General features: G+C 42.8%; 1 pseudogene; it reads right to left on the reverse strand.

Annotated features, from left to right (window-relative positions):
* Nucleotides 1–631: 631 nt before the first annotated feature.
* LOC147462864 (uncharacterized) lies at nt 632–6,589 on the reverse strand (annotated as a pseudogene).
* Between the last annotated feature and the right edge of the window lie 4,714 nt (nt 6,590–11,303).

Below are 11,303 nucleotides of genomic sequence, written 5' to 3' on the forward strand. Positions count from 1 at the left end.
TGCCCTTGTGGTAAGTAAGCTCAACAAGTTTTATTTATGGGACGGGATCCATGGGCATGGGTGATACTACCTCTCCATCATGGAGCTAGCAAAGAAACATTTGTAAGTAGTCAAAGTGCAAATGAATTGCATTCTCCTAGTGTGAAAATTGGTCATCTCTCAATGAAATTTCTCATGGTGGAGGCTTTTTTGCGTGCGCAAGGGACTTGGAATTGCTAACAGCAAAATTGGGTATAGTCCATATGATGTTTTTTTGTAAAGTATACATAGGCAATCTTGATACAATAACACTCTTTAGCATGACTAGTACGGCCAACCACCTTTGGCCGCCTCTCTCTCTCTCTCTCTCTCTCTCTCTCTCTCCCCTACAGGGAACACATGCCAGATGAAGGAGCTCTTGTCACGTGGGGTGGGGGGGGGGGATTCCTCCCCTTTTATAATAGTAATAAAATAATTCATACACATACTATCGTCTTCAAGAAGAAGCATTCTCAAAGATTTTTGTAAATTTTACACAAGAATGAAAAGATACATTCTTTTCTCTCTCTCTCTCTCTCTCACACACACACACGCGCGCGCGCGCGCACGTGCCCGTCCTTAATTACACAGAAGAATACTAGTACTGTACTCGTCACTTCTTGCAGGCGGTGAGTGGAATGCCGCATAGGCCTCGATTGCCAGGCTGGTACGCAGAGGTAGAAAAGGTCGTGAAGGGATGCACCTGCGGGATCTTGCCAGAGAGCTGGTTGTATGAAATATTGAAGAAACGGAGCGGTTGCAGGTTGGAGAAGGAGGCGGGGATCGAACCAGTGAGCTGACTGCGGTCGAGGAACAGCATTTCAAGGTTCGTGAGCTTGCCAAGCGTAGCTGGAATGGGGCCTGAGATGGCGTTGTTGGAAAGGGTTAGCGATGGCGTGACATCTTCTGAGAGGCGCGCGGAGTTGGGCTAAGGAAGGCGCGACACCCAGCTTGGGAAGCCTTCAGACCGCAGGAAGCGAGCTCGATCTGCGTTATCAATGGCGCCGTCGCTAGCCCTGCAAGGGCATCGCTGCTGGCAATGGGGTTGTTGGAGAGGTCCACCCATTGCAGGCTTGTGAATTTGCGCAGGTCGGCTGGAAGGCCTGTGATGCGGTTGTTCTAAGAGCAGCGAGGAGAGGCCGCTCGTGAATCCGTTTGGTATGCGCCCTGACAGGCGATTAAGCCCTAGATCGGCATCGTAGAGGTTCAACAGCAGGCCAAAGGAGGCGGGAATCGAACCCCCGATCTTGTTGTTGTAAAGCCGCAGGCGCTGTAAGCTCGCCATGCCCCCTATTCCTGCGGGCAGCGTCCCCGCGAGGTTATTGTATGACAAATCCAGCAGCTGCAAGCTCCTTAGCTTGCTGAACGACGCAGGAATGGAGCCGGATATGGTGTTCCCCGAAAAGCAGAGCCTCTGCAACTTCGACAGGTTACCTATCGACGCAGGCAGGCTCCCGCTCAAGCCGTTCTGGTACAGGACGAGAACCTTCAGTGCAGAGAGTGCTCCCAAGCTCGCAGAGATGGAGCCCTTGAGCTTCTGCTGCGGCAACTTCACGCGGACCACGCGGCCAGTTTCATCGCAGGTGATGCCATTCCAAGAGCAGCAATTAGAGGAGCTTTTCCAATCAGATAATACTACTACTACTAGAATCTAGCCTTAGTTGCACTCTAGATATCGAGAGTACGACTCGAATCCTCTTCTGTACTCTCTGTCGATGCTATGTAGCTCCACTCCTCAATTGTGGCGTTTGGATCTCCGTAGCTCCTGTGAGAGAGAGAGAGAGAGAGAGAGAGAGAAGACCAAATAGTAAATGACAATTGACCTGAACTTAGGTAAATTAGGTAGATGAAATGAAATGAAATGTTCTATTAGCGCCTTTAAAATGCCAAAATGACCTATGAGACCAAACTGTTACAAAATTGTGAATCTGATACCATGTCTGCATGCTAAAAATACTACTACTACTAGAGTCTAGCCTCATTTGCACTCTAGATATCGAGAGTATGACTCGAATCCTTTTCTGTACTCTCTGTTGATGCTATGTAGCTCCACTCCTCAATTGTGGCATCTGGATCTTTTGTGTGTGTGTGTGTGTGTGTGTGTGTGTGTGTGTGTGTGAGAGAGAGAGAGAGAGAGAGCGAAAAAAGACCAAATAGTGAATGACAATTGACTTGAACTTAGGTAGATGAAATGAAATGAAATGTTCTATTAGCGTCTTTAAAAGGCCAAAATGACTCGAATCCTCTTCTGTACTCTCTATTGATGGTGCTATAGTAGCTCCACTCCTCAATTGTGGCTTCTGGACTATGTAGCTCCTGAGAGACAGAGAAGACCAAAGAGTAAATGACAATTGACCTGAACTTGGGTAAATTAGGTAGATGAAATGAAATGAAATGTTATATTAGCGTCTTTAAAAGGCCAAAATGACCTATGAGACCAAATTGTTACAAAATTGTGAATCTGATACCATGTCTGGGTGCTAAAAGACTAGAACAAAAAATACTATTACTACTAGAATCCATCCTCATTTGCACTTTAGATATCAAGAGTATGACTCGAATTCTCTTCTGTACTCTCTGTCGATGCTATGTAGCTCCACTCCTCAATTGTGGGCGTTTGGACCTCCGTAACTCCTGTGCTAGAGAGAGAGAGAGAGAGAGAGAGAGAGAGAGAGAGAGAGAGAGAGAGAGAGAAAAGACCAAATAGTAAATGACAATTGACCTACTGTTACAAAATTGAGAATCTGATACCATGTCTGGGTGCTAAAAGACTAGAACAGAAAATACTACTACTACTAGAATCCATCCTCATTTGCACTCTAGATATCGAGAGTATGACTCAAATCCTCTTCTGTACTCTTTGTCGATGCTATGTAGCTTCACTCCTCAATTGTGGGTGTCTAGACCTCCGTAGCTCCTGCGCTAGAGAGAGAACTTGAATCCATATGACGCTAAATGTATTGTTACTTTTTATGTGTGAATGGTTGGTTTTTATCTTCATTGCAAGCTTCAATATTATTGCAGACATTTTGTCTTGGCATTATATGAAGTACGATATTTTAGAAGTGTTGTAGGTTATTATCACATAGAGTTTGATATAGAGAGTGCTCCCAAGCTCGCAGAGATGGAGCCCTTGAGCTTCTGCTGCGGCAACTTCACGCGGACCACGCGGCCAGTTTCATCGCAGTTGATGCCATTCCAAGAGCAGCAATTAGAGGAGCTTTTCCAATCAGATAATACTACTACTACTAGAATCTAGCCTTAGTTGCACTCTAGATATCGAGAGTACGACTCGAATCCTCTTCTGTACTCTCTGTCGATGCTATGTAGCTCCACTCCTCAATTGTGGCGTTTGGATCTCCGTAGCTCCTGAGAGAGAGAGAGAGAGAGAGAGAGAGAGAGGACCAAATAGTAAATGACAATTGACCTGAACTTAGGTAAATTAGGTAGATGAAATGAAATGAAATGTTCTATTAGCGCCTTTAAAATGCCAAAATGACCTATGAGACCAAACTGTTACAAAATTGTGAATCTGATACCATGTCTGCATGCTAAAAATACTACTACTACTAGAGTCTAGCCTCGTTTGCACTCTAGATATCGAGAGTATGACTCGAATCCTTTTTTGTACTCTCTGTTGATGCTATGTAGCTCCACTCCTCAATTGTGGCATCTAGATCTTTTGTGTGTGTGTGTGTGTGTGTGTGTGTGTGTGTGTGTGTGTGTGTGTGTGTGAGAGAGAGAGAGAGAGAGAGAGAGAGAGAGAGCGAAAAAAGACCAAATAGTGAATGACAATTGACTTGAACTTAGGTAGATGAAATGAAATGAAATGTTCTATTAGCGTCTTTAAAAGGCCAAAATGACTCGAATCCTCTTCTGTACTCTCTATTGATGGTGCTATAGTAGCTCCACTCCTCAATTGTGGCTTCTGGACTATGTAGCTCCTGAGAGACAGAGAAGACCAAAGAGTAAATGACAATTGACCTGAACTTGGGTAAATTAGGTAGATGAAATGAAATGAAATGTTATATTAGCGTCTTTAAAAGGCCAAAATGACCTATGAGACCAAACTGTTACAAAATTGTGAATCTGATACCATGTCTGGGTGCTAAAAGACTAGAACAAAAAATACTATTACTACTAGAATCCATCCTCATTTGCACTTTAGATATCAAGAGTATGACTCGAATTCTCTTCTGTACTCTCTGTCGATGCTATGTAGCTCCACTCCTCAATTGTGGGCGTTTGGACCTCCGTAACTCCTGTGCTAGAGAGAGAGAGAGAGAGAGACAGAGAGAGAGAGAGAGAGAGAGAGAGAGAGAAAAGACCAAATAGTAAATGACAATTGACCTACTGTTACAAAATTGAGAATCTGATACCATGTCTGGGTGCTAAAAGACTAGAACAGAAAATACTACTACTACTAGAATCCATCCTCATTTGCACTCTAGATATCGAGAGTATGACTCAAATCCTCTTCTGTACTCTTTGTCGATGCTATGTAGCTTCACTCCTCAATTGTGGGTGTCTAGACCTCCGTAGCTCCTGCGCTAGAGAGAGAACTTGAATCCATATGACGCTAAATGTATTGTTACTTTTTATGTGTGAATGGTTGGTTTTTATCTTCATTGCAAGCTTCAATATTATTGCAGACATTCTGTCTTGGCATTATATGAAGTACGATATTTTAGAAGTGTTGTAGGTTATTATCACATAGAGTTTGATATAGATTATATGAGAATCACTATACGAGAGTTAGGTATGCAAGGGCCTCTCAATTGCAACTTTTAATACGGTCCCTATGGAGTGAATGAATGGATGTTTAGAATCTATTCTTTGGGTGACTCAACTCGACACCTCGATCGCAGTGTTCGATGTGTTGGACCTTGGATCTTGAGAGTTTCAAGTAGAGTATGTCGTAGTCTCAACTTCTCTAGATGATCGAACACTTTGATCCATTGTCTATGCATTCTAATTAGTACCATATTTTTTTAGTTATTATTGGCTTATTGAAGTGGGTTTTTATCTACTACACAGGCATGACAATTAGTAATTCAAGTGTTCGTATTGCGTGTATACTTTTGTAAAGTGTCTAAGTGGCCATGTTTATCATCTCTCTCTCTCTCTCTCTCTCTCTCTCTCTCTCTCTCTCTCTCTCTCTCTCTCTCTCTCTAATTTTAAGCTCTGAGTACTAATGTTGCCTTCTTTTCTTGCAGCCAATTAAATGGCCCACGAAATTGTGATTATTTTTCCAAGTTTAAAAAATCTTATTGTTGATGCCTTTGAAGAAAATTTGTTACCTGCTGAATGGGGATGGCAATGGGCATGGGAAGTGATCGAGGAAAATTACACTGTTTGGGGGTCATATGTAGATGAAGAGTTGGACACGATTTACATTAGGTTGCTTGATACCTATTTCTTTCCCAACATTAGGCTCATGCTCTTAAAGCAAGAGCTTGGTTTGATTCATCATCACAAAATTTACTTGAGCTGGGTTCAAAAAATAGATTTAAGAGAAGTTTGTAGAGCTCCATCTCAATATCTTGATCGTATTGAAATAGCACGACTAAGAGTGCTATGCAAATATGTTCCTGAGACTTTTTGGCAATAATGTAAATTGTTTTATTTTTGTTTGAAACATGTCTCTTTAGTCATGTGCTCTCTCTCTCTCTCTCTCTCTCTCTCTCTCTGCGAAAGGGGTTAAATGTACCAGAGTAGTCTAAAGGGGCCAAAGACAGAAATCGTTGATCGTGTGTGTGTATGTCATGGAGAGATGTATAAAGATACACACAAACACAAACACATACAGACTAAGGTGGTAAGAGCGAGCGAGACCCGCCGGTAGGCGGGGCGCGCGAGCTAGTATCTCTTATGGCTATTGGGAAGTAATGTCAACTTTGCTGTTGAACCTCAAGAGCCCTGCCTTTTTATAACCAGATTTCTTGTTGCTTGGAATCTTGGATGACCCAATCATCAGGAGGGTCACGGGTGGGCTGTGGCCTTTATCCTAAGACCCACAATGCCGATGTAGACAAAAAAGTGGGTTTTACCTTTTGCTTAGCCTTATTTACTTAAGTTACGGTCATCAGCCTTGCATTCCAAAGTGTCCTAATCGCAGGTTTAGCAAGCCCTTTAGTTTCCTTTTGAGAGGAGTTGAAATATATATTTTGCCGCCCTACCAAGTTCTCCATAGGAATGCTTTACTTTTTATTGTGCCCATTCAAAATTCTTCCCATGAGGTAGCTCATGTTTCCCATGTGATTTACGTTGGTTTCCTATTTGCTCCACTAATAGGTGATTTGTGCAACCTTAGGATCCCACAATGCACCATAAGAATCAAGGCTAAGGAGTACCCCCACTAGTGAAAACCCAAAGACACTGTAGTCTCAAGAAGTTTACTTAATCCAACACTATTTTCCCCTCATTGTCTACTTGTTTGGCCCCCATGTTGCTAGCCTTCACCTGACAAATAAGAGAACAAAGCAGTAAGATAAGCACATGCACACATGTGGGCGAGCCATCCATCTCCTCAAAACAAAAAACATACCTCATTGTTTCTCACCTTCTTCATCCTATAGACATGTTGTTCAACATTTGAGACCGTTGACTCCTTCCTTCCATCTTTCTTGATGTCATTGTTCAATGTTTAGGGCTTTTCATTGATGACCCTTACCTGTGAAAAAAGAGGGCACTAAATAGAGTCATGTAGGTAAAATAAAAAAAATCACGCGAGGGTCTTTCGTAAAAGTATAACCCTAAATAGTGCACCCATACATATGTTTGCAAAGGAGAGAATATACATTGCTAGCCTTGTTTTCTTCTCATGACCAGTTATTTTTGGGGTCTCTTTGAGAATCTAGGTACAAGGCTAAATTTCTCCTTGGCCTATCACCCACAAACAGATGGCCAAAGGGAAATAGCTAACCTTACGATTCTAGATCTACTCAAGAGTTATATTATGGAAGCAGACCAAAGCTCACAATGGTAGAAGTAGCTACCCCTTATAGAGTATGTGTACAATAACATTGTCCATACTACTACAAGGATGGCACCTTTTGAGATCATTGAGGGAAGACCTGAAAGTCCCTTGCTACTTAAGGTACATGGAAAGATCTTCCTTGTTGCTAATGAGTATAGACGAGATCTACAAGAATCTTTTCAAAAGATTAAGGACTCTATATCCATCTCAGAACAAAGGAAAACAACTGCTACTAACAAGCACATAAGGGCCTTTACTTTCAAGGTAAATGATTGGGTTCTACTCAAGTTTCCCAATGCTTGATTGAGGCAAACTATGGGAAAAAACCTACGGGCCACCAAAAGTATTATGCTAAGCTAGCAAAAAGATACTATGATCCTTTTCAAATCTTAAAACCAATCAACGAGTTGGCCTATCAACTAGATTTTCCCAGTCATTGGCTCATACACAGTCATAATAATCAATATCTAATTCTCCTAAATGATTTTCTCATGTTAAAATGATCATTTAATATGGGGAAGTGCCAGGGGAGAAAAGGCTAGAATATTGGTTAAGCTAGCACACCGGCCACAGTAGGGATCCAAAGGAGGGAAAATAGGGAGAATAGGCATCTGCAGAAGAACCATGTGCAACAATGGGCTAAAAAGACCCTAAAGTTCAGCCCATTAAGACTTCCAAAATGCTAAGGTTCCAAAATTCAAAGGTTGTGTCCAAAGGTCAACCTTAAGGGAATTGGATGCTTTGTGTGTGACCAAAAAAGTCTTTGAATATCCCTACATAGGAGGGGGCGAGCCTAGCAAGTAGGGGATGAGAGAGAAGTCCACACACACACACAAGCTCCCTTTACACAAAGGGAATGAGGGACACATGTCAGCTCCCTAGGCCAGATGCCCACAAGGTGTACCCAATTCCTATTGGATGACCCTTGAAGTGGACCAATGAGAATTAGGCTAGAGTAAATTTAGCCTAATTAATTTTGAAACACTTAATAAAAAGAACCAATGAAAATTAAGTCTCCTGGATGATTATTGGACAGCCCATGAAGGGGTCCAATAGGAATTGAGCAGCCTCATGGGCTACTTAATTCCTATTGGTCAGAATGGGGAAAGGTCCAATGGGGATTTAATTCATTTAAATCAATTAAGTTTAATTGATTAATCCCTCACAAAAGGGGAAAGGGGGACACATGTCAGAAGGCTATCACTTATGCTACTTAATAGCCATTGGCTTGGCTTGGGGAAGTCCAATGGGGAGCCTCCAAGAGCAAATAGCAAGAGGGCTCGCCCAAGAGAGAGGGGGGGGCTGATTTTTGCAAGGAATTATCACACACACTCACACAATATCATGTGTGAAGAAAGAGAAGACTATCTCTTCCCAAGCTTTAATGGAGAGCTCATCACCTACTCCAAGCTTCTGAGATAGAAGCCTACATCGACACACTCTTGGCTTGGGATGCAAATCCAACCAAGAGCCAAGCTTCAATGCATGCTCATCTCCTCTATCAAGCTAATTACTAAGCTAAAGCTATGCTAATATGAGTGATTATGTGAGGAGATGTACATCTTTCTCGTAAGATACTCCTTCTTCCTCTCAATCTACTCTCATACCCTGCTAGCTCTCACCATCTTCGAAGGTGTGTGAGGTCTTGGGTCTGAGAACGGGGATAATTAAGTTGTGTTTGCTAAGTGTTTTGCTTAGTGCATGAAGCTTTCATCTTCATTGCACTAGCTAGTCTTGAAGGAACACAAAGAATTGTATTGTACAATGTCTCTCTTGATGGGAGAAACCATAATACAAAGCCTTTTGGAGGGGGGACCGGCTCCATGAAAATCCGGTCCTCAACTGTTGTCAATAGCCTAATTTCTCTCTCTTTTGAAAGTATTGTTGATGCTATCTAACTATGTGTTATGCTTTTTGTTGCTCTCTCCACCCAAGCTCTCTTGTAATTCTCTTTAGGAATTTATTCTAATGAAATGCCCACTATGTTCATGCTAATTTCTGCTACACACAGGTTTTTAGGCCATTAAATGTTACATTGGTATCAGAGCACAAGGTTTCTCTTTTCTTGCTCAAGAAGGGAGGTCCTCAAGCTAGCTATAAATGGTTGGTATTATTAATTGCCTGTGAGTAAGTAGAATAGGGATTTTTCAGCCTTGCAGTGCGCCTCCCTTTGTGCAGTTAACGGGGCATCACTGTCTAGAGCTATGGTCTTAATAGTGGATTCCTATGGGGCTTGCCTACGGCTTAACCACTATTGAGCTATTAGAAGCTTGTTAGGAGCCGGTGTTGTTTTGGTGTCGAAAGATCCTCTCTTCTATTCCTTGCAATTAATGGTATTCGAGCCGCGGGTACAGTAGCTTGAGTGCTTTTTCTAAAGGGGTAAAGAGGAGTAGCAACTAGGGCTTGAAGTGCCAAAGTACACCTAAAAAGTTTACACCTAAAAGTTGTTAGAATGGCTGACAATAGTAAAGAGAGTGAAATTAATGTTGATAACTTTGATTTTGCTCTTGAGCAAGCTACTAATGATGCTTCAATGCTTGTTAACTATCTTGTTTCTAGGCTTCAACAAGCCATGGGCAATCCATCTCTCCAAAGTGAAGTGCAACGGCAGCTCCGTGCTCACAGGATTCTCCAAGCTCATCACCATGATGAGAGAACACCTAGGAAGCCTCCTTGTGAGACTCCCAAAAGAGGTCTCTCTCCGATTCGGGAAGAAGAAGAGAATCCATACGAAGGGCTCAAGAATTTACTTCTTGATGATGCATCTCCTTCCCAAAGGAGAACTCAAGAGACTCCACCGAAGGAACGAGAAAGAAGTGAGTCTCCCGCCACCTCGGCTGAGATGGCTCCACGAAGACGGCGGGCTAAACGCTCTCCATCACCACCAAAGCGGAGAAGACCATCACACTCTTCTCCACGCCATAATTCAAAGAGGGATGATAAAAAGCAAGAGAAGAAAACGGCGAGAAAGAGGACACCCTCTTCTCCATATTCTTCATCCTCTTCCTCTTATGAAATTGATGGTAAAGACGACGAAGATCAAGACAAGAAAAAGGCGAGAAAGAGGTCACCCTCTTCTCCACCTTCTGAATAAAGTGATGGTGCAACTTTTGAACCATCAAGAAGAAGAGGCCATAGGAAATCCTATGCCGCATGGAAGAGGTCATCCAAGCTAAAGAAGTTCAAAGAGGGAGGGAAGAGCATCTCTTTCCTTACCTATGATGGCACCTTTGGTGCTATGGACAAAGTCTTGGCCTTTATCCAGCAATTTGATGCGGCGTTTGGAGCTGAGGGCTTCACAGAGTCCCTTAAGCTATGCCATGTAGCTATGCACTTTCAAAAGTCCGCCAGGCAATGGTGGTCTAGCCTACGAGCGAACGGTGAAGCTCCACGAACATGGAAAGCTTTAAGAGCTTCCATTATGAAGCAGTTTTTGGCCACCAATGCCAAAGACAAAGTACTCACCGAATGGCGAAGCTTAAAGCTCTCTCCCAATGAATCCATCCACAAATATGTAGAAAAGTTTTGGGACCTACAACTCAAAGCCACTATCTTTAAAAAGTTGGAATTTGGAGAGCAAAAGAAACAATTTTGTGCGAGCTTAACCGAAGAAATGGCGGAGTATGTCAACTCCCAAAGGCCACGTACCATATCGGCGGTAATACACCATACTATGGTGGCCTCATGAATCAATTTTCAAACGGGGGCTAAAAAAAATAATAAGCCCCCGAAAAACAAGGGTTCCAATGAGCCTAAGGGGAAGGACAATGTCCAAAAGTCTCCTAAGGGCAACTCCAACAAAGCTTAAGAGAAGGGAGTTTACAAAGGTAAGAACAAACTCTCTCCTCAAGAGCTTGAGCGTTATCGCAAGGATAACCGGTGTTTCAAGTGCGGCGAACAAGGGCATGTGTACCGCGCTTGTCCCCAAAAGAACAACCACCAAGATACTCCTAGAGATTCCTTGGTTGAAATCCAAGAGGAGGAGACTCACCAAACTCATCACAAAGGATCTCCTCTATGCCATGCTTGGGGAAAGGTAAGAGAACATGATGCTTTTATTCTCTTTGACCCTGGTTCTACTCACAATTTTATATCTATAGAGTTGGCCACCAAGCTAGGCATACAATCCTACGAGATGGGAGATGTCCTACCCGCAGACAGTGCCTTCAAGGGGCAAGAAGCTTCAGTCACTGACTTAATCGGGAAATTGAGGCTTCATGTCCAAGGCTATGTGTACAAAGAGGACTTCTTTATCTCTCCTCTCAACCATGAGGATGTAATCCTAGGGGCACCATGGTTCAACCGC

This window comes from Adiantum capillus-veneris, chromosome 2 (assembly GCF_014529385.1).
Source record: "Adiantum capillus-veneris isolate H3 chromosome 2, ASM1452938v2, whole genome shotgun sequence".
NCBI classification, from domain to species: Eukaryota; Viridiplantae; Streptophyta; class Polypodiopsida; order Polypodiales; family Pteridaceae; genus Adiantum; species Adiantum capillus-veneris.